The 24927-nt window shown below is 43.1% G+C and overlaps 1 protein-coding gene across 1 annotated transcript in view; it reads left to right on the top strand.

The window, feature by feature from the left end:
* Positions 1–18130: 18130 nt before the first annotated feature.
* The window catches only part of ZNF366 (zinc finger protein 366), a 31730-nt gene continuing 24933 nt past the window's right edge, over positions 18131–24927 (top strand). Inside the window, exon 1 of the mRNA XM_028749119.2 lies at positions 18131–18329. The gene's annotated coding sequence lies outside the window, so the exon portion shown is untranslated. The remainder of the gene's footprint in view (positions 18330–24927) is intronic.

The raw sequence follows: 24927 nt of genomic DNA, 5'->3' as shown, positions 1-24927 counted from the left end.
CCTTCCCTGTGGAACATCCTCCTGCCAGATGTCAAACAACTATGTGACTTTTAGAAGACATCTGAAGACAGCCCTATAGTTTTAAATGTTTGGTGTTTCACTGTGTTTTTATATTATGTTGGAAGCCAGTAATAATAATAATAATAATAATAATAATAATAATAATAATAATAATAATAATAGAGCCAAGGAAAAAAGGGTGTAGAATTAGAGTTCATTCAGAAGATCAGGACTCTTGTGTTTTATGCAAGTCCGTTGAAGTGCTGCTGGGTCATACAATCTCTGAACTTATCCTTTCAGCATCATTACTTAAGGATGACATTAACGCCCAGTTTGCTTGGTGCTAGATCTCCTGTAGTCCTAATGCTACCAGTTAATTTGCAAGGAGAAGATGAATTATGAAAGGGAACACTCTTTCTTTTGCAGAGGTTGGCTTTCCCCTTTTTACTAAACCTGATTGCGCTCGGAGCCCAACAGACACAGGGGTTGCCTGAGAGAATTGCTTTTCTCACTGTGAAGGAGTCCAGATTACACCAAGGCTTTATTCTCACTTCAGGGAACTTAGCCGACAAAATGTACTTCGTTTTGTGTAGGTGTTCTTTCATTTCAAATTTGCCTGTATGTAATTGTCCCTTTTTCAGAAGTAAATGCATGAGTAGGAGGGGAAAATCTCCTTATCGCTATAGAAATCCCACTACAGCACTGTTGCATGCCGTCAGCTATCCATGTGGGATTTCATCTTTTAAGGCTTTCAAGACAATTTTGATGATTTTTGCTGTTTTTCCATTTCGTTTAGTTTGGCTTGATTATTGAAAGGGTATAATGCGCCAGGACGCATCTTTTTAATCCAAGTCAAGGAGGGGAAGCCTCAGAACCAGGGGCCAAATATGGCCCTCAAGCCCTTTTCAAGTGGCTCTTAAGACTCTCCCCAGCCACACCCACTTTCCCCAGACCACATTTCTCGCTGGTCCTTCTTTTCGTCCTCTTTGAGGGTTTTTAATGCCCCTGTGTTGGGGTGTATGGGGTGTTAGGGGAGCAGTAGTACCTCTGGTGTGGGGGGATGGACACACATCGTGGGGTAGTTTGTCCATTTTGGCCCCACCTTGCACTCAGCTCTTACTTGTGGCTCCTAGAAGCTGTCAGCATGTGACAGCGGCCACATTCCTGGAAATGGCTTTGACTGGCTGGCTATACCAATGGGTCTCAAACCCTCTCTAAGTTAGGGACTTCCCCTGTATGTGAAGACAAGCTCTGGCGGATTGAGTGGGTGAGACCAATAGTGGGTCCAACGGTCAAGAAGGTGGTTCCTGCATATGCTATACAGTGGTACCTCGGGTTAAGAACTTAATTCGTTCCGGAGGTCCATTCTTAACCTGAAACTGTTCTTAACCTGAGACACCATTTTAGCTAATGGGGCCTCCCACTGCCGCCATGCCGCCGCCGTGCGATTTCTGTTCTCATCCTGAAGCAAAGTTCTTAACCCGAGGTACTATTTCTGGGTTAGTGGAGTCTGTAACCTGAAGTGTCTGTAACTTGAGGTACCACTGTACAGGGAAGCGAGAGGCAAATGGGGCTCATCAATCTGGAAAGGTAGCCCATCTAGGAGAAGGAAAATGATCCTAAACCTCTGCTGCCTTGAGGGATATCTTTGGGAGAAGAAAAGGCTAAGGCGTATGCCCTACACAAGTCAAATCTGGATGGCGCCTTTTACATCTCCTTCCAGCAACTCCTGTAGCCAAGCTGGTGCCAAACGTATTGCTCTGCTTTTCTTTGGACCACATCTTGACGCCTGGGCAGCCCAGGACCTCCGTACCCACTGCCCAGGCTTGTACCCCAGAGAGGTCACTTCAGTGCTGCTAATGCAGCAGTTTGACTTCACGCCTGGAGGCGCACTCCAATGTCTCTCGAGACAGATGGATTCCAACAACAGAAGTTTGTGTGTGGTTTGTGTGTCCTTGAATTCTGATACTTCTCACTTGCCTGGATGGAGGACAGAGAGCTGTGTGGATGTAGAAACTAGCTTCCTGAACAAAGGTAGAATTCATACGAATTGCTCCACCCAGTGTTTTCACCGGCCTTGCCCAGCCCCAGCACATGATCCTCAGAAGGTTGCTGGGAAGGGAAAGCAGGCCTTGGGCTGAAGAAATTTCTCCATCTAAAACAGTCCCTTGGAATGGGTCTAAAGTCACATCCGCCTGAGAGAGCCTGTAAATGGCTTGCCTGGTTTGAGCTGCGGAGAGGCAAGGGAAGAATGCAGCAGCTGGGAGTTGGCAGTGAATAAGAGGTTTCCAGGTAAAGCAAACAACCACCTGGAATGGTGTTGCTGTAAATCAAGCATCACCTTCCTTAGTGGATGCTTCTATGTCGCTATAATATCTGCTCATGAATAGGCAGATGGTTGCTAAGCTACCATAAGGCTCTGGTCCTCTGCGTCTTGGAAACTAAATTCTGAAATGCTTTAGCCTTCTTAGGCACATTGGCCCTTGAAGGAGGAAAGCCCTGGAGCACAAAACCCAGTTTGGACTTCCATCAAGTTCCTCTGTGTGTTTCCCCCCAGTCATACCAGCCTCACTTTATTGCGCTGTTTCCATATAATTTTATGTCTCAGCCTTAAAAACGTGGAGGCAGGGGAGACGATTTTAAGGAACCAAATGTTCTGCTCAACTAGATGACTCATGCAAACAGTAATGAAAAGCATTTCACCAAGGCACATAACGATAAATGAAACGAACTATACACATTATTATTCAGAAGGCGGTACAGCTGCCTACCAGTTTCATTAATTTATTAAGGTTGTTTCTTGATGGAATCCACTTGCATTATACAAGGTACCTCCAAATGATTAAGATTTGTTTTCCCTAGTGGTAATGAAAATAATGCATGTTTTGTATATAGCTGTGACGAACAACTGTTACTATGCAGAGGTTTGAATGCATCAGCCGTAGCGATGGCTTCACAGCTCAAAGTTTGATCGCACCATTTGCCACGCAGTCATCTTGTGACATGTTTAAAATAGAAGAAGTCATCCTTGCATCCTAAAGCACTGATGAAGAAACTCTTCCTTTAAAGAGAGAGAGATAAGAATGACACTTTAATGGACCATGAATATTCTGCCATACATAATTTAAAGATGAGTGAATACATGCAGAGCAGAATAAGATACTCAAGAAAGTTGTCCAGAATATATGAGCAGCAGCCCCCAAAATGCAAACTAAATTTCTACCAATTCTTTTTCCATGGCTTTTTCTTCTTATGAGATGTCAGTGATGACTTACAGATTTTTAAACTTTCCTTTCTTTATTTCTAGGTCTCTGGTGAGACTATTAATACTCGCTGGTGGAGGAAGGGGGGCGGTAGATGCAGTCTGCCCCGGGTGTCATCCATGGGGGGGGGGGTGACATCAGGGCGCCACTCCCCTGGGATGCTCGCCCCACCCCTGCGGGCAGCTAGCCCCACCCCCATGGGTGGCTAGCCCCGCCCCACAGGCAGCTAGTCCCACCCCCAGGTGTCTGCCTCTCTTAATATTCAACATGCGGGATGACTCACTAAGTTTCTTCTGGGCCCCAGTGAATGGGTCTGGTGCTGATCTAAAATGATATATTACCAATAATAGTTAATGACTGAATTTATACCCCACTCTTCCTACAAGGAGATCAAGGCAGTGTGCCTGGTTTCTCTCTCTCTCTCTCTCTCTCTCTCTCTCTCTCTCACACACACACACACACACACACACACACACACACTATTTTTATCCTCAAAACAACCCTGTGAGGAAGGTTAGGCTAAGATCGTTGTCCTTTGAGTAACGAGTTAGCTTCATGGCTTATGTGGGGATTTGAACCCACAGGTCTCCTCAGTCCACTATGTACTGTATAATACTGTTTGCATAGATGAAATCTTTCATCACTCCAACCTAAGTTGCAGAATGGGAGTTACAGATAGGTGCAGCATGGCAATGGGAAGGCTGTCAGTAGGGGAAATTGTCTTTCAGTGTTTTTATCACCTCCATTTCTCCTTAATATTTTCAAAGGTACCTGGAAGGTTCATCAATACCCACAGAGTCTAATAGTGAGCCTATGAAGCCCTCTGTCCTCTGCATTCTCTCTTGGAGTCAGTCTCAACACTTAGGAGTAGGTAAAGGAAAAACCCAGCAAACAGACATGAAAGCTGCCTCTGATATATCTCTGTATAACAACAGTGAACAGGGTTTCCAGACTTTCTGTGGAAATGGAAGTCACTGGGATTTCAAGAAGGCTGGGAGTGAGAATCTTCTCAGGATAGCTACATTAGACAATAGAAATCAATGTTTGTAAAGACAACTATGAAAAATGTTGGTCAGAAATTAAAAAGGATTTAGAGACTTGGTCAAGATTGAAACTTTCCTTGCTGGGTCGAATTGCAGCTGTAAAAATGAATGTATTGCCTAAAATGTTATTCTTGTTTCAGACCCTCCAGGTCGTGGACAGGGTGGACTGTTTTGGAAAGTGGCAGAAGGATATTTCTAAGTTTGTCTGGCAGGGCAAAAAGCCCCAAATAAAATTTAAAATACTAACTGATGCAAAAGAAAGAGGGGGGGGGTTTGCCCTGCCGGATTTAAGGTTATATTATGAAGCTGCTGCTTTCTGCTGGATGAAAGATTGGCTATTACTTGAGAACACTGATGTCCTAGACCTGGAAGGGTTCAACAATGCTTTTGGATGGCATGCATATTTGTGGTACGACAAGGTAAAGGTTCATAAAATGTTCAAAAACCATATTGTCAGGAAAGCAATATTTATGGTCTGGACAAAATACAAAGACTTGTTAGAAAGTAAGACTCCGAGGTGGCTATCACCAGTGGAGGCCAAGGCGCGAAAAAGACCCAATATGGAGGCCGGCCGGCCGAAATACTGGGAAATTATAGAAAAAATTGGAGATAACTGGAGGCTGCAGAGCTTCGAAAAAAAATAGGGTGCAGGACTGGATTCTTTATGCTCAAGTTCAGGAGGTATTTAAGTCGGATAAAAAATTAGGATTCCAGGTGGAAAAATCGAAATTAGAGACTGAACTGTTAGAATCTAAGACTAAGGTAATTTCGAGAATGTACAACTTGTTGCTTAAATGGAACACTCAAGATGAGACAGTTAAATCAGCCATGATAAAGTGGGCTCAGGACATTGGGTACAACATTATGTTTGAAGACTGGGAAAGGTTATGGACCACTGGAATGAAATTCACGGCATGTAATGCTTTGAAGGAAAACATTATGAAAATGATATATAGGTGGTACATGACCCCAGTCAAGCTTGCAAAAATATATCACCTGTCTGATAATAAATGCTGGAAATGTAAGGGGGCTGAAGGGACTTTTTTTCACCTTTGGTGGACTTGCCCAAAAGTGAAGGCCTTCTGGGAAATGATCTATAATGAGCTTAAAAAGGTGTTTAAGTACACCTTTCCTAAGAAACCAGAGGCCTTCCTCCTGGGCATTGTTGGCCAAAAGGTGTTAAAGAAAGACAGGACCTTTTTTATGTATGCAACTACAGCAGCAAGAACACTCATCGCAAAATACTGGAAGTTACAAGATCTACCCACACTGGAAGAATGGCAGATGCAATTGATGAACTATATGGAACTGGCTGAAATGACTGGCAGAATCCGAGATTTGGGAGAAGAAATAATGGAAGAGGACTGGAAAAAATTTAAGGACTATTTACAAAAACATTATAAGTTGAATGAATGTTAAGAATTTGCATGATTTGGAAATGTTAGCTTTAGCAACTAGATTCAGTGATTAGGAAAGTAAGTTATAAGCAAGAAAAGATTGAAATTTAAATTAAATTATATTTATTTCAGAGTACAAGTTATTGATAAAAAGTATTTTAAATTCCGAAGTATGATATCTGAAAGTTACAATATGATATGAAATAAGGGAATAATTTGCTGATATGTGAATTGCGAGGAACGCACGGTGAGGGAGACGTGGGGAAGTCCAGTTGGTAATGGAAAAATTGAAAGTTGGTTTTTTTATCCTTTTTTCTTTGTTTTTTCTTTTTAATATGTCTTAAATGTTTCCAGCCTTTGTAACTGAAAATGTAATAAAAATCTTTAAAAAAAAAAAAAAGATATATCTCTGTATAACAACAGTGAACAGGGTTTCCAGACTTTCTGTGGAAATGGAAGTCACTGGGATTTCAAGAAGGCTGGGAGTGAGAATCTTCTCAGGATAGCTACATTAGACAATAGAAATCAATGTTTGTAAAGGGTGCTAGGAATTGTTGTTCTGTGAGGGACAGGCTACAGTCCCCATGATTGTTTGAGGGAAGCCATGGCTGTTAATGTACTTTTAAATGTGAGGCATGGGTGTGACCTAAGATTATTTCCAATACATTTTTTGAATTGATAGTGTTCGTTTGATATGTTGTGAGATACTTTGAGCACACCTTTGTGAGAATGTGACATGCAAATAAACAGAGGACAATTGGCATATATGTGAGGAACTTTTTGTACTGGTTGTGTCATCCTGTTGTAGACCTGAAGAATCACCAGGCTCCTTTCAGGTGCTGCAATTGAGAAACTCCATGTCTAATACTTCCATCTCGGAATGATGTCTGGTGACCTTTAATCACTCCTCGGAAGTTTACATAACCCCGTGCATGGCAATCTTCTCATAGTGCAAGCTCATCACTACAGCCTTGCCCCAGCAGTCAGGTTGTTTATTTCACAATAAGGGTTGTGCCCATATGTTTCCCCCTGTACAACTGTGTAATTCCCTTCTCTGGGATATGCATCAAGGCCTGAATAGATGGAGCTACATGTACCTGAATATATTGTTGCATGCACCCCGAGCTCTGAGCAGGGGGTAGTATCTGGGATTCCTGCATGTATCCTGGCACCCTGCCATGTTGTCTGTAGAACTTTGACTACACAGGATTCAGGCTCCGCAAAGGTACTGGTAACTAAGGGCACCTCTAGGCCACAGCTATTCTGAGGTGGGATTCAATCTCACACCGGCAAATTTGGGTTGTGCAATAATAGTTCAGTGAGAGGCCTTGCACAACAACTCTGCTTCTCCCACTGAACTATTGCTTTCTTGCAATAAGGAAAGTGATGGAAAAATGCACTGGAAAGTGTGGGATAACACTTGCTTGATGTAGCATCATTTAGCCTCTCTGCAAACAAATCAGCAGGAATGCACACTAAACAGGTAATCTGGCAGCACCCTCAAAGGTTTATATAAAAGGCTTATATAGAGTCCCCTGGCAGGTCTGCAGCACGTTTCAGCACGTAACAGAAAGCAGGTGTGGTGGGAAGGCTGGGCTGCACTTAGACTTTTTACTCTGGCCAGTGTGGTGTAGTGGTTAAGAGCGGTAGATTTGTAATCTGGGGAATCAGGTTCGCGCCTCTGCTCCTCCACATGCAGCTGCTGGGTGACCTTGGGCTAGTCACACTTATTGGAAGTCTCTCAGCCCCACTCACCTCACAGAGTGTTTGTTGTGGGGGAGGAAGGGAAAGGAGAATGTTAGCTGCTTTGAGACTCCTTCGGGTAGTGATAAAGCGGGATATCAAATCCAAACTCTTCTTCTTCTGTGCTCCCGCTGCTGGTGTTTGAAGCAGAGGGCATACAACATTACCCATAATAACATACCCTGCAAGTGACCTGGAAAAACGGTACAGGCTGCTTTTTCCTGAAAGAGTTCGGTGGCCATTTTGAGTGCCATGATCCTGCATGGTTTTGCGCCAAGACCTTGCATCAGGATCTCATGCGGCTCCCCAAAACGTGCATTTTTGGGTGCTGTGAGAGCACAGCTCCCAAAAAAAAGTGCATCTTTTGGGTTCTGTGCTCTTGCATGGGATTTGCGTGGGAACATAGCCTGTAATACATGTATCCTGGTTTTGGGACTCAGTATGTGGGAGTCCCAGTGTGATGCACTGCTATTTTATAGTTTTTCAAGAAATACTGTTGTTTGGTGCGTTTTCTGGCTTCCATCTGATGAGGCATGTTCTTTTGGGAAAGCTGTTGTTCACGCTCAGTCGACTGTTTCCTTGAACAGGAATTTGGTGTATAAATCAGGTAATAGGCAGTGGGCAAAGGCATCCCTGCCCACTCTCTGGTGTGTACAGTGACGTTAAAAAGCAAGTTGAAATGCAATTGGGGGAAACTACCTCACTGTGTTTTAAGTGGCTAATATGCACATACCAACCCAGGCCAATGCTGACGCCGAACGAGATCACAGTCTCTCCCTTGCATACAGTGTAATGCAGATCCAGGTTCCTGTGTGGCACATTTGAAGCTGCGTATATTAATAGCCCCGATGAAAGAGGCTTCTCTGATGAAGAAGCAGCTGTCCTTGCTATGCAGCTGGTTTTTCCGATTTAAAATCTTTGTTTCCCTAAAGCAATCGCTTATGTAAGCCGGGAGTCCCCAGAGTTAAGCCTTAATTCTGTATGCCTGAGATTATTTGGCTATGTGGCCGGGATTCATTCCTGGACAGAGGAGTCAGAGAAGTCCACAAGCGATCCTCTTCCCATTCCAGGGCATTAGCACCGTCACTGCTCCTTCTTGAGCCTCTGCCACTGCTCAGCACGGGGTGGGAGCACCGATAGGGCCACCAGCTCACTGATGTGTAAAGATAGAAAGCTCTATTATTTATTTAGGCTTTTAAATCTCATTCCTCCAGCAAAGGCACAGGAGGCGTTTGGGAAGCAGCGCCAGGCTACTGAAAGTGCAACTGTTAATATTTAAATTATCTTAGCAAACACAGAGCTCAATGAATCCTCTGCTCACCCAGGGCTGCTAGACAGCTGACCAAAGACATGCTTAAGCACCTCTCTGGGAGGACAGATATGGAGGAAGAAGCTGCCACACCAGCCACTTATGCACCAGTAGCCTGACTGGCATTTAGAGTGAAGGGGGATGCAGCTGGGGGAAGGAAGGGCTGGGGAGCTGCTGCAGCCCTGCAGGCTCCTCCTAAAGGCTTAGCAGCCTCACAGGGAATTTTGGAAAAGGTGAGAAAGCCTGGAATGGGTAGATGCCTCATACCTCCTTGGCACCTGAGAAGATCCCCTGCTCCTCTCAATTCGTAATTACAGTGATACCTCGGGTTAAGTACTTAATTCGTTCCGGAGGTCCGTTCTTAACCTGAAACTGTTCTTAACCTGAACCACCACTTTAACTAATGGGGCCTCCTGCTGCCGCCGCGTGGGGCGGAGCACAATTTCTGTTCTCATCCTGAAGCAAAGTTCTTAACCCGAGGTAATATTTCTGGGTTAGTGGAGTCTGTAACCTGAAGCGTATGTAACCCAAGGTACCACTGTATTATTATTATTTTATTGAGGATTTTGTTGGTTGCAAACTTTAAAAAATCTGCAATGGTCTTCTGCCTTGTCACATTTGTTTCCTTCATTTTGTTTCCTACTTTAAGAAAGAAGTCATTTCATGACATCCCATCCGTGGGAGAACAGAAAATTAAACTTGCATTGTAGTCAAGATAACCTTATCACGATACCACCCTTTGGAAATGATTTGAAGTGCAGTGCATTGAACTTTCCCAAGGATTTCTTTTTAATTACTGCCACCACAGCTGAACGCTAGGTGTCACGTTTAGATAACCACTGACATCATGAACTCACTGGGGAGCAGGAAGAAAGAATGCTTGATAAGTGCGATAAACAGGGCTGTCGCTCTTGTTTCAATTAGCATGTAGAACTCTGTTGAAAGAAAAGGCAAACTATGCCCAAACTCAACAGTTTAAAGGCTGTTTCACAGCTGAGGAATTCCTAGCTTTGAAGCTACAACATTCACGGATGCCTACAACTAACTTCATGCTCAACATTTTATTTCTTTAAAACATTTGTACCCCCGCCTTTCCTCATAAAAAGCTCAACGTGGCTAACTTAGCTGGGAGATCTGTGTAGTCTATGTTAGACCCCTGAAACAAGTTATGGTGCCTTGGCTAGAAAAATGGTACATTTCCCAGGAAACCAGTTCCCCTTAGGTGCACACATGCAACCATCAGCAGCCCTGAGACTGCCTTACCCCTACCTTTCCCCATGATCCAATGGATGGTGACGATGATTTATTATTTGTAGCCTGCCCATCTGACTGGGTTGCTCCAGCCACTCTGGGCGGCTTCCAGCACATATAAAAACATAGTGAAACATTAAACATCAAAAGCTTCTCCATACAGGGCTGCCTTCAGATGTTTCCTAAACGTTATACAATTACTCTTCTCCTTAGCATCCTATGGGAGGGCATTCCACAGGGTGGGTGCCACTACTGAGAAGGCCCTCTGCTTGGTTCATGGGCATCCCCAGCCTTCATCTTTGGGGGTTTGCATAGGAATCATGCAGCTCCTTTAGCCCAGACAGCTGTTGGACATTGGTCAGAATGAAGGCAGTTCCAAGTGAGACATTCTCAACACAGGCCTAACTGCAGCTGAGGGCCATCAGATGCCATCCTTTATTTGGGTGGTATCAGGGGTGCCGACTTGGGCTCCAGATTATGTGTGCCCAATGGCACTCACGACATAACATCATGACGTCATGTTACATCAGTGCGCTGCACTAGAAGGATTACACTAAGATGGACAGAGGCAATGTGCTTCATTATTTGGGATGAATATGTCAGGTCACGTTGGAACTCAGCTAGCTGAGCCCTGGCTGAGCCAACGTCAGGGTAAATCATGAAAAGGGGATGTTCTGGGGGAGGGGAGGGGCTCAAGTGAGGCAGGAGAGACTTACCACTGTTCCAAATTCTATTCAGCTCCATCCATCGCATGACCTAGTAAACCAGCAAAATTGGTGGTGTAAATCGAGCCCTATTTTCAAGACCTGTTTCCCCTCTGCTAGGCTTGAGCTTGGGTTTGCTCCTGAAAGGGCTTTGGAATGGAGTAAATTAAGGTAAAGGTAAAGGTACCCCTGCCCGTACGGGCCAGTTGTGTCCGACTCTAGGGTTGTGCACCCATCTCAATTAAGAGGCCGGGGGCCAGCGCTGTCCGGAGACACTTCCGGGTCACATGGCCAGCGTGACAAGCTGCATCTGGCGAGCCAGCGCAGCACACGGAACGCCGTTTACCTTCCCGCTATAAAGCGGTCCCTATTTATCTACTTGCACCCGGGGGTGCTTTTGAACTGCTAGGGTGGCAGGCGCTGGGACCGAGCAGCGGGAGCGCACCCCGTCGCGGGGATTCGAACCGCCAACCTGACAATCGGCAAGTCCTAGGCGCTGAGGCTTTTACCCACAGCGCCACCCGCGTCCCCTGCTATGGAGTAAATTACACCAGTATAATTAACACCAGCATAAAATGCACTTGCTCCTTATAGTTTGGATTGCTCCATGAGCAACAGTCATGACCAACCTTTAGGACTTCTTTATTATCACAAACTGAGGTTTTATTAGAATGATGCTCTTTGTAGGATTCTTCCTGGTGTTGGCTAAGCTTAAAGTCAATAGATGGCACTCTGTCCTTGAATTAAGACATGGTGACCTCGTATGATCAACCTTGGGAAGCGCTTTCTTCTTATATGAGATGCTACCGTCGTTTCTGCAAATAATGCTAAGGACACTTCTTATTCTTGGACGACTCACTTCTCTCTGTTACTAATATGGAATACAAAGCAGAAGAGATCTACTTTTAAATCAAACACACCCAGCCATTGTAGGCTATAAATCTGAATGAAAATTACAAACATGGGGAATACCAAAACCTACATGGGAAAGGATGCACGAGTCAGCGATCCAGTGGTGCTTTTGGGAAAGAATATGTGGCTAAGTCTTAATCAGATTCCAGCCTGGTTATTTACGCTCTGCTGGGCTGACCTATATTTTCTCCTGCACTTTCAGAATGAATGTTAACTTTTCACTTCTGCCTCCCCAGTACAGCGTTGTGAAGTGTTGCTAATGCATAATTCTATTCCTTAGGCCCCTGAGATGAGAATCCTTCAGCGCAGACTGCAATGAACTGTCTGCCTCCTCCCTGTAAAAAAATAAAAAATAAAATGATAGTCTGAAGATTCTGCATGAAAGGAACCCTAAATATACGTCTTCATCGGCTGTCTGCCTCCTCTCCTTGAAAGTGTGAAGGGTTTTTGTAAGATGCATCCATAACAAGCTTAGCCCCAACCCTCCATATACCTCCAGAGTCTAGGTGTAAGTAAATGGATGTCTGGCATAAGTCCATTAGGATGCAAGACACCATGCTGAGCCTCTCGGAAAGTGCAAATAGCTCAAGTGCCATTTGCATAGAGTTCCCAGAGCATGTGCCAGTGTGGTGTGCTCAGTGGTAGTGACTGTGATAGGTCAGCCTAACAGCAAAATTATGGTCCCATTATAGCCCTACTTACACCACAGCCTTAAACTGGTTTGATAGTCATTCTCTCTGAAGAAGATTCAGGAGAAGATTCTTGAGTATGGGTTTTGATTCGGTTCATATTTAAAGGTGCACTTACTTAATTCACACTTTCTGAAACAATATGCAAATTGAAACACAGCCATCCTTTGAATTTTGCAGTTTTCCAAATTTTGCAATGTGTCTAGTAGGAGTAAAGGTAAGGTAAAAGGACCCCTGACCATTAGGTCCAGTCGTGACCAACTCTGGGGTTACTGGCCGAGGGAGCCGGAGTACAGCTTCCGGGTCATGTGGCCAGCATGACTAAGCCGCTTCTGGCGAACCAGAGCAGCGCACGGAAATACTGTTTACCTTCCCGCCGGAGTGGTACCTATTTATCTACTTGCACTTTGCGGTGCTTTCGAACTGCTAGGTTGGCAGGAGCAGGGACCAAGCAACGGGAGCTCACCCTGTTGTGGGGATTCGAACCCCACAAAACGCTGGTGGATTTTCATTAGGACTTTTAAAAAAGGTGTTTATGCACTGTTTTGTCTCTTGTGGTAGGCACAGCAGTATCTCATTGTGGAATATCCAAGGAGACCTGTCAAAGCTTTGATCCCTCTGATGATTTATCTATCCTGCTGGGATAAGTATCTCTGACTCATAATGGGCCTAATGGACATATGGAGGCAGGCTTTGGGGTGAGCATCCATACCGGGATGAGGAACTGCACAGGTAAATGACAGCTGCATGTATGTTATGACCCCCTATCCCAGTTCTCTGTTCTAAAGAGCATTGCTCGTCATCAACTAGGACATCACTAGAAGCCAATTTCACCTTCCTAATATATTTATGATTTTGACATATTTTGCATTGCAACTATAGTGTAATTGTTTAGCCCCGACACTGAGAACCAGCTCCAGGGGCCTTTGGGCAGTTCCGTCACTGCGAGAAGCGAAATTATGGGGAACCAGGCAGAGGGCCTTTTTGGCAGTGGCACCCACCTTGTGGAACGCCCTCCCGTCAGATGTCAAGGAAATAAACATCTACCTGACTTTTAGAAAACACCTGAAGGCAGCCCTGTATTGCAAAGTTTTTAATGTCTGATTTTTTATTATGCTTTTATATGTGTTGGAAGCCGTCCAGAATGACTGAGGCAACCCAGCCAGATGAGCAGGGTATAAATAATAAATTATTATTATTATTATTATTATTATTATTATTATTATTATTATTGCAACATGTTACATTTTAAAGTACATTTGTATCACTACTTTTTAAAAAGTGCTTATAATAAAATAAACTATAAACGATAATTGATTGATCTACTATCCTGTAATTAGCCTGGTTTTTGTTTTGTTTTGTTGGGGGTGTTTTCTCACTCTGTAGCAGGGCCAATTAAATTTAGACTCAAGGCTCAAGAGCCCTGATTAGGTCTTGCTTCCCATTTGCCCTCCCACATGCTCCAAATTGCAAGCTGACCTAGCGGAACTGCTGTGAGCCTGATCTATCTGACAGATTTGCCCACTGCTCTTCAGGTTACATGATATATGACCCCCTCCTTCCTTTCTTATTCCTCAGCATATTTTCTGCCTCACCTTCCTCTGCGCTTCCCTTCTTGCGAAGGGTAATTAAATATTGAGCACTTCCCAGTGCACTGGTTTTTGGAGCCAGAGCTTTGTGCACAGTTCTTGCACACAGCCCACAATGCCTCATTGTTAGTGTTTGCATCCCAGTAGAATTAAAATAATTTATTGCACGTTATGATTTATGACTCACTGTAGGAGTCAGAATGCTGGGTTTTTTTTGCAACAGAATTTTGAAAAAGAGCTAGTGTGTTTATTCAGTGCCCTGTGTTCATGGAAATGAGCAATATAACTTTTTTTCGCTAAGAAGCAATGTGGGGGGAAAGGGACACGGAAGCAGCCTCCTGAGCATCTGCTCCCTACCTGGATGAGGTAAATGATGGTTGAAATGTGTGTTTTGTTTCCCAGTCTACTCACTTAGGCTTTCAGAACATTGACAATTTGCTCTCTTCTGCTTCCTCTCCTTGCCAAACAACTGATCTGCATGATCGATCATTTTCTGCAAGGGCTATGCTAATCATGCCTTGTCTGATGATCTCATCATCCATGATAAAGTAAAGGTAAAGGGACCCCTAACCATTAGGTCCAGTCGTGGACAACTCTGGGGTTGCGGCGCTCATCTCGCTTTATTGGCCAAGGGAGCCGGCGTACAGCTTCCAGGTCATGTGGCCAGCATGACTAAGCCGCTTCTGGCGAACCAGAGCAGAGCAAGGAAACACCATTTAACTTCCCGCCAGAGCGGTACCTATTTATCTACTTGCACTTTGACATGCTTTCGAACTGCTAGGTTGGCAGGAGCAGGGACCAAGCAACGGGAGCTCACCCCGACGTGGGGATTCGAACCGCCGACCTTCTGATCAGCAAGTCCTAGGCTCTGTGGTTTAACCCACAGCGCCACCCACGTCCCCATCATCCATGATACTATGTAGTCAATCAGTCACAACTATATAATGATGTCACTGAAGTCCATTATTATTATTATTATTATTATTATTATTATTATTATTATTATTATTTCTGTTCCATCCTTCATCTGAAGATCACAGTGTGGTTTACAACATAAAAAATAAATAAATACCATAATAGCAAAAACAATACCCCATACATAGTTTAAAAGGCCGCAGATTGTTTAATTTGCCAAAGGCCTGAGAGAAGAGGATTGTTTTTGCCTGGTGCCTAAAGATAAGTAACAAAGGTGTCAGATGAGCCTCACTGGGGAGAGCGTTCCACAAGTGAGGAACCGCCACAGAAAAGCCCTGTTCTTGTGTTGCCACCCTCCAGGCCTCTTGTGGAGGAGGCACATGAAGGAGGGCCTCAGATGACGATCACAGGGTCCCAGTCAGTTTGTATGGGGAGAGACGGCCCTTGAGGTATTGTGGTCCTGAGCAGTTTAAGGCTTTACTCAAGAAGGGGGAGACTGGCAACTGGCTGAGGGCTGTTTCCTAGACTGTCCACATGGAGGATTCCAGCCAGTCAGATCACAGATGGTCGTAACTCTAAATCAACTTCAAGGGCAGATTGCCCCCTTCAGTATGATCCTACAAATCACAAAAAGGACACTTCCTGCTTCTGTTTTAAATTTCCACGAGAAGCTCCCCCTTTTGGCTGATCTGAGAAGATGCCTGTGATATTGTGATACAGCCACAATCCCTGTCTGCCTATAGAAAACATGGGGGAGGGGAGGAATACTGATATCCTCCCTGATATGATAGTTTTCTGATAGCCCTGTGCTTTTGCAAGCTCTCACAGACATAGATATTTCTCTGGCATGGTAATACTATTAAACTAGTTAGCCCAACCCAAGACATATTTCCACTTACCCTATTTTTACAAGGAACATGGAGGTGCACTGTCAGTTGAACAGGTGGTGGAAGGATAAATCAGTATGCATTAATTTTCCCTACTTTGTATTAATATTAGACCTATCTGAAATGCTCTTTATATTTGTCCACAGTATTCATAGTTACGAATGGCAAGAAACACAGCCATTGCTATTATTTCCCCAACCCATCTGATCTGTTTATGGGAACGAATTCTACACACACTCACCCTTACTGTGAGCTTCAGCAAAATGCTCTTCCATTAAATAAAGCTAGTCTAAGCAAACTATGCTTCAAAACTATCCTCTTTTAACTTCTTTTCTTTTGTGTGTTTTGAGGAAATGCTACAGACAGAAGGACTCTGCTCTTGTTTTCACCTACGTAATTATTCTGGCTGATGCCCCTTTTCAACTCCTGATGCTGATAACTACTTTGAAGCTTGGCATGTGTTCATTTGCTACGCCACATGCATATAAAAGAGCCTTTCTTTAGAGCAGTGGGAGTGCAACACATTTTCACCCATGAAAATGACTGGAGAAGGGGGAAGATTCTAATGGTTTCATTTTCTTGTAGATACCAGTGGTCCTCCTGACCTCCTGGTATCTCCTGATATGTTTTCTAATAGAGAAACATAGGCCTCATCACATAGTAAAACTGATCCTGGGCTGTATCATTCCATGCTGAAGGCTGGCGATTGTGTGATTCCTCCATTAGAAAACAAAACCAGAAGAAGCAAAATTCATGCTATTTCTAATGCTTGAGTGTCATTGCTTATGTCATTCACCCACAGAGGAGAGATGCCAGCAGGCCTAGGGGAACTCCAGAAGTATGTATGTGAATCCCCCTTAGTGGGTGAATCCCCCAAACAGCCCAATGGGATCGAGTGTGTTCAGTAGCCACAAAATGCTGACTAATGGTTGGGATAGGGAGAGACAGAGATCTGCGGAGGAGGGGAATAGTGGGGTAGAAGAGCTGGAAAATATGTCACATCTGACAACCAGTGCGCCCATTTGGTTTCAGAGAGTACATGGGTAGACGAGTCTAAAAAGCCCAGGACTCGAATTTTCATGACTATGATGGCTCATTAAGCAGCACTTTCCCCCCTAAAAAATGTTTAGGGGTACTCTCATTTTGAGTCAAGAAAAATCACCATTTTATAGTTCAAATTGGGAAAAATAAATACAGTAAATGGACAAAAGTACAAAGATTCGCAAAATGTTTAGGGGTATGTATACCCCCACGCCCTCCAAAATCACTGACCACAAGTAATGTATTTAGCATTAACTGTGGAAGTGTATATACTCCGATTCTGACCAAACTAAGCATCCTAGAGCAGGGCACAGCAACCTTTTTTCAGCCATGGGCCGGTCCACCGTCCCTCAGACCATGTGGTGGGCCGGACCATATTTTGAAAAAAAATATGTACGAATTCCTATGCCCCACAAATAACCCAGAGATGCATTTAAATAAAAAGACACATTCTACTCATGTAAAAACACACTGATTCCTGGACCGTCCATGGGCTGGATTGAGAAGGCGATTGGGCCGCATCTGGCCCCTGGGCCTTAGGTTGCCTATCTCTGTCCTAGAGCAAAATATGCACCAGGAGGCTTAGTTTGGCTACTCCTGTGGCAGCAACTGATTCAGGCTCAAAACAGAAAGGAATGATCAGCCACACGTGCTGTGAGAGGTGCCACAAATAATTCCTATCTTTGCTCAAGCCATGTTCACGTGTCAGAAGACCTCCTGTAGTAACCATCCCTCAACACAGGGGCAAAAGATCTGCCCCCCCTGGCAAGAGCACAATGAGCACTCTTGCAATAAATGATCTTTTGGGATAGTACTTGTGGCAAGCAGCAATTTTCTCTCATTATATATATATATGACTTTCTTCTGAATAAACATGCTTATGATTGCACTTCAGATTTATATGTTCACCTCATCAAAAGCACACAAAAAGCCTGAACCCATTTTCTTTCTTTATGTACATTTATTCTTTAATAAACGTACTATTGAGGCTATTAGTTTTATTTGTGTACACCGAGATCTTTCCTCCGTCTTTGAATTGCCTAGTATATTTTCCCTGCCTGTATTCTTCTGGCTAGGGCTGTTAAAATGCTTCTAGATATGGGCATCTTACTCCCCAAAGGCAAGGCTCTACGTTTTGGAACATTGTGTTTGTTTTGATCGCATTCCACCCATCAAGTTATAAATTACACCCTACGAAATCCATCATAAAGATATAATACTTGAGGAATTTCTTTTGGTTTAGTGATATTTATTTTTCCAACCATTTTGTTTGAGAGAAAATGAGATGGCTATCTGCCGTTTCCTTATTTTTTTTGCAGGAAAGCTAAAGGGCTGTTGACTTCCTCTCCCCTCCCTTCCTTCCTTCTTTCTGAAGGTACAGAACTCATCTGAGAGAAGAAAATGAAAAAAAAAAACCAACAACCCCAGAACGAAGTGATTGTTCCTGTTCTCTTTCTTAAGTCATTTGAAACACTGTCCCTCCTTATTTTCTAAATCAACCACAGTTCCCTACTCAAGAAGCGACAGAGGCTGCCCATTAGGAAGCAGGTACAGAACTTGGGCCACCAGAGCAGTGTCAGCAGCTGGTAAGTTAAACTTCCCAATGTACTGAAGGTAACAATGTGAAACTTTAATAAATTCAGGAGATATCACAGGAAAATGCTGCTTTGGGCTGGACTACGCTCCAGTTTTCCATTTACTGAAGCAAGCCATCAGAGATCTAAGAGACAGGAAGATGGATAATTTCAGCAGAAAGGGAACTGTTAAAAGTTTCTCGGTGTATTTTAACATTGCCAGATTCTCTTATTTTAAAGGATTATTCCTATCCCCCAGCCACATAAAACAGAATGAGCATCTTGATTACAGAATGCTATCACCAGAGTTGAAAGGATCTGTCAATTTCAGTTCTTCTCTCAGTTTCTCAGTTTCCCTGTCTTAAATTCAGTTTTCTACATTTGCAGCAAGTTGTGATTTTTTTTAATAAGAAAAGAATTCTCATGAAAATTCATCTGCATTTTAGTGTGAATTTCTCTTAATAGACATATTTTTATGTGCAGTTTTTACTATTACATACTTTTTTTACAACATTTTTCTAATATAATACATTTTTACATGCTATTTTCACTAAGAGCTTCATTTTTATGCACACTTTCCCCTAATTACATGAATTTATGTAAATACCGGCTGGTTGGAGAACTGCATCACAACGTTAGGATAAGTGCGAATTTTGAAGGATAGCTGTGTTTTGGTTCATATTATTATTTTTTTAAGTGTGAATTTGATACACTTGGCTTTAAATGGTAACTTAATTGAATTTCTTCTCTATCACTAGTTACATTTGCATTATTTATAAGGATTGCTTTGCCCCCATAGCAGCACCAGTGTCCTTTAGTACTGCAAACATCTGTTCTAGAAAAATCTAAATCATATAACTGTTTCACTGCTCTGAAACCACAAGTTGTTGTTCTTGTTGTTATTGCTTTGTTGTGCCCCAAATAGTGGGAAAGTAGAAAAGTTTTGGAGGCATGGAATTTAATTCCCTAGTTCCTTTTGGGAGTCTTGTAGTAGGTAGCTGTTACACAGGCTCAGGAACTGGCTTGCTATATTTTGGTTATAGTAGAAACCTAACCATGGGTCAAGTGTGTATATATGTGAATTGTGAATATATCTGGAATGAGCAGGGGTAGGGTTGCCTTGCCTAGAATTGTAGTATGCCTTGAGTCACCTGCTCACAACATCTGGGAAACAACAACAACAACAACAACAATTTATTTATACCCCACCCATCTGGCTGGGTTTCCCCAGCCACTCTGGGTGGCTTTCAATGGAGCATTAAAAACAGAATAAGACTTCAAACATTAAAAACTTTCCTAAGCAGGGCTACCTTCAGATGTCTCCTGAAAGTCAGATAGTTGTTTATTTCTTTGACATCTGATGGGAGCGCATCTGCTCTTTTCTTGTGGCTGACGTGTGAAGAACTGAACAGTCTTTTGATCCCTACTACTTCTGTGATAAAGCAGAGGATATAACATGGGAACACTATTTCACATTTCACATGTTAATTCTTCACATCTCATGTGTCTTCGTTCTTGAGAGTGTACCATACCAGTGAACCTGCTGAACTGCATCGTAAGCAGGGATTTTTGGAACTCTGTTATGTACAAAAACAATTGCAAGCGGTTGTGTTTGTCTTTTTAAAAGGGCAATATATTGATCAATGGTAATATTTCTCTCAAGGAAATTTGAGTTTTAAGGCTGCATTCCATTAGCCTAGCAGTAAACCCTATTCAACTCAACAGGACTCAATCCTATAATGTATAGGATTGCATTATAAAGGCTTCAAGTCGTGATTTTGTAGGCTCAGTCATTAATTGTGCCATACCAGGATCTTGTTAGAGGTATTTTTCAGCTACCGATTACATGGTAAGAACCCGTTTTCATTACGGCTGTAATCCTATATACACTCACTGTGGCACGCACCCCACTGAACTCAGCAGCACACTTACAAATAAACATGCATATGGTGGTGCTATATGTTTGGTGAAGATTTGCCCCAGAGATCTAGCACTGAGTCTTTTCTTAATGGAAGAATGTGATGTTGTTCAAAGCTTAACCAGACTATGATGATGAACACAGCCATCCTCAACCCAGTGTTTTCCAGATGTTTCCAGCTATGCCTTCCACCAGATTCAGCTAGCACAGTCTTCCTGCCTGGGACTGATGGGAGTTGTGGTCCAAAACACATCACCTGATATATTAGATAACAACAGCATTAGATATTACCAAAATAGCTATACTGCTAAAGGGAGACTCACCCCTCTGCACTGATTTGTATGGGAAGTTCAGCAGCCCTTAAAGCTCCACCATTTTGCAGTCTTAGATCAATGCCTTCTTATTTGACTTGGGGCTCTTTTGCGTCTCCATTTTTTGAGGCAGTTGGGTCATGAAATTGTAAGCCTCCTTGAATGCTTTAAAAAGTGGGGAAATCTCTCAGGGGCTTAGCTCCAATGCTGTGACTCACAAGCCCATCACTGCTTTTGTGTCAATAACATTGGAATACTAAAGAAAGCTTCCGTATAATGGGTCAAACCCTTGGTCTGCCTAACTTCAGTGATGTCTACACTCACTGGTAGTAGCCCTTCGGAGTTTCAGAAGAGGGCCTTTCTCAGCCCTACCTGGAGTTGTCAGAGGCGGAACCCCTAGAACCTTCTGCATGGAAAGTAGATTGTCTACCGCTGAGCTACAGCCCTTCATCCCCAAAGTGGAAGCCATTTCCCAAAGGGAGCAGCTGTTTGCTGGCCTGACGTGGCATGGCAGTGCCACAAAAGGACATGGTTATTGTGGTCTGTCAAGCACAGGGCAGTGGTGGTAAGGGAGCAGAGGTCCATCCTATCCCCTTGCAGAGAATTCTGTGAATTTGTTTTCCTCATAGCGAACACCGGGGCTCAAAGCAAACAGCTTAAGAACATAATAATGTCCAGATCAAAGGCCTGTCTAGTCCAGCGTTTTGTGGCCAACCAGATGCTTATGGGAATCCCACAAGCAGGACATGAACACAATAGCGCTCTCATGTTTGTGACTGATATTTAGAAGCATATCACATAATGGCATAATAGTTTTCTGGCTAAGAATTTCCATGTCAGTGCCTTTCCTCGTGAAGAATTGGGTCAGTGTTGCGCTGGAGTAGAGCAAGTAATTACCTCTGCCTTGTAGTTAAAGTTTCTGGTATAAACCAGGAAAGGGAAACAAATCATAGAATCATAGAATTGTAGAGTTGGAAACGACCCCAAGTATTATCTAGTTTCTAGAACAATCCCCTTGAGATGTTGGTGGACTCCAATTCCCACCAGCCCCAGCCTGAATGGCCTGTGGTAAGGGAGGTTGGGAGCTGTGACAAGGGATGGGACCTACATTTGAAGGGCCACAGGTTCCCCATTTCTGGTATAAATGATTCCATGCTGGATCAGATCAAAGGTCCATATAGTCTGTTTCTCACTGCAGCCAAGCAGACAGGAATGGGTGGGGGGGGGGTGCGTGCTTGCAGATTGGGTATTTTTTATGGGGGGGGGGAGGGATCAGTGACCCACATAAGTACAAGTGTTTTTGTAGTGTCACATGAAATTGTCAGGGGGGGGGGAGAAATGCCAGTCCCCATTTAATTTTTATTTATTTATTTAACAGAAGCTGTACACCACTTAATCATAAATAATGCAAGTGATTTACATAAAATATAAAATATACATTAAAACTATTGATAAAAAGCCGGAAGTTAAGAACAGGTTGACCTAATGAAAAATTTCAAAATTCAGACATACCCTTTCTGGGGAAATCCTGATAATTAAAAAAACCCAAAATGAAATGAAATACTCTGTTGCTAGTGACCTGTTTACAGTATGAAAGCCCCATCTGGAAACACCCTGAGAGTCACAGAACTAGTGTCAAAGAAATGCAGGTTTCATGCTAGATCTTTGGTTTACTTTCTGAGTAATCTGCTGGCATTTAACAGATTTTTTCTCTCTCTGTGAATTCATTTTAAAGGTTCATAAGACTACTTGGTTGGTTGGTTGGTTAATGGGCTTATTTGTTCCTTCTAGTAAAAAAGAAGGAAACGTGAGAGGGGGGAAAACAACAACAACATATTGCATATCATTGCTTAGGTATGGATACTGGAAGATATATATATATATATTTAAGTATATTAAGAGTTTTCCAAAATGTGTAGCCCCAGTTACTTTAGAGATTATACCAGTGTTGTGTTTTATGAGACAATGTGTTCTTGCTGTTCTTGTTATATTGCATTTAATATTCAAAATGTTTAATATTTTAAAAATAATTTTTATATTAAATGATTTATTAAATATTTCACATTAACTTGTAGATTCTTGCAGAGATTGTGACTATTTCATTCCAAAAAATAAAATAAATCTTCTGAAACTGGAGTGGAAGATTTAGTGCCAAATAAAATCAGAGTAGCTGTTCTTTGAGGGGAAACAGTTGCGTAGTTGTCCGTGCAGAATATGGGCAATTTCTAGGCAGATTGTTCATTTCCTGATTTAAAACATTTACACCCTGGACCTAACGGTTAGGGGTCCCCTTTACCTTTACCTTTAAGCTCAGATGTTCAAATCCACCAGGAGTTGTGCATTCAATATTGTGGGTCCATTTTTTAAAAAATTAGTTTAGAGCTTTTCCTGCATCACAAAACAAGCAAACAGGGAAAAGTACATAGAGCACCTTTTTTTTCACAGTTGGTTTACATTTTATATGAGACACTATCATTCTCTAATCACATAGCAAGGGAGCAGAGGGACGCGGGTGGCGCTGTGGGTAAAAGCCTCAGCGCCTAGGGCTTGCCGATCGAAAGGTCGGCGGTTCGAATTCCCGCGGCGGGGTGCGCTCCCGTTGTTCGGTCCCAGCGCCTGCCAACCTAGCAGTTCGAAAGCACTCCCGGGTGCAAGTAGATAAATAGGGACTGCTTACTGGCGGGAAGGTAAACGGTGTTTCCGTGTGTGGCTCTGGCTCGCCAGAGCAGCGATGTCACGCTGGCCACGTGACCCGGAAGTGTCTTCGGACACTTGAGTGAGATGGGCGCACAACCCTAGAGTCGGACACGACTGGCCCGTACGGGCAGGGGTACCTTTACCTATCATTCTAGATCACATTCAGTTGGGGGGGGGGAGAGAAAGGGAGGGACAGAGATGAGAAGGTAATGTTCTTTTGTTCTATAGCATAGCGTTTGTGTAGTATATTGTGATCCTTTATGTTCCCCCTTGCCCTTCAAGATGAACCACAAACACCTTTGTGTGACTAAAGTGTTGCTAGAAGCAGCCAAAAAGCCCTGGCCCATGCACACTTGGTCTGGAATGGTGAACGCTTCCTAAATTGTACTGCTCTATGTGATTGTTTTGGATGGACATGATTGCTGCCTTGCTGAAGTCACACCCTGAGTCTTTCTTACTTGTGTTCTTCAACAACCCTTAAAAGGGTTGTCACGTCTTCAGTTCCACTTTAGTAATGTGGATGGGAACTGAATGAAGATAGGAAGTGGTTCTTGTTGGGAAAATGCCTCATTCTGTAGTCCAAATCAGCACCTGAAGGTAATTTCCAATAGAGAAGTGAGATGTCAGCCAGCCTTTCCTTGTGCACATCTCTGTGTGTGTACTTTACTGCTATTTCCAACTCATTCAAGGTCATGGGCATCTTGAGCAGCTTTCTACTAGCTTCCAGTTCCAACACCATTAATCAAAACAGTTAAAGAAATGCAAACTTTAAAGCAATGCTCCTTTGGTGCCACCTTGAACTCATTTGGGTAGAACAGAAGGGTTAGAAATGTAACAAACGAACAAAAAAACTGCTATGTGAGCAGCTCACCACAGCACTGCTTCTTTTGCTGCTGTTCACTGTCCGGACTAGGATGAGTCACCAATTGGGAACCAAAAGCCCAAAGAACAAGTTGAGAACAAAGCCAGGAGGCAGGACTGAGGGACAAGCCTAAAGGCCAAGCAAGGATATAGCAACATTACAATCCAGGTTTGCTGACCTCTCCCCTCAACTGACTTAATTTGTTTATGTAGATGAAGGATGTATGCATATCTATTACTGTTCTTGAAACCCTTTCCATTGGAAAGGTTTTGTATTTATGAAAATCATTTTTTTCTTTGGGGAATACTGCCTTTCTTTATCACATTTTATTTCTCCCCTTAAAAAAGTACCCTTTAAGAGCACAACAGACTACATCAGTGTTCTTCAGCCTTGCGTTCTAAGTTCATTCTTGGACTAGAACTCCACCCATCCCCAGATTGTGTAACCAATGGGAAGGGATGGTGGGAATTGTAGTACAACATTTGGACTCAAAGTTGAAGAACACTGAACTAGACAATGGCATAACTTGTGTGGTGTCCTTCAGATGTTGTTGAATTCCAACTCCCATTAACCCTTGGCTGTGTTGGCTGGGCATAAAGAGAGTTGTCATTCAACATCTGGAGGTCACCACATTTAAGTCCCACTGTCTAGATATCCTAAACTCATTTACCTGAGAGTAAGCCTTGCTAAACACAGAAGGGGTTACTTCTTAGCAACATAAAAAAAATTGTACTGATTGTGTTCAGTATGATTCAGTATTGTGTTCACTATTATGTACTCCCATATAGATTTTTGGGAGGGGGCATTGAGTGACTGAGAAAG

This window comes from Podarcis muralis, chromosome 11 (assembly GCF_964188315.1).
Source record: "Podarcis muralis chromosome 11, rPodMur119.hap1.1, whole genome shotgun sequence".
NCBI classification, from domain to species: domain Eukaryota; kingdom Metazoa; phylum Chordata; class Lepidosauria; order Squamata; family Lacertidae; genus Podarcis; species Podarcis muralis.
This window is presented reverse-complemented; position numbering and strand designations above follow the sequence as displayed.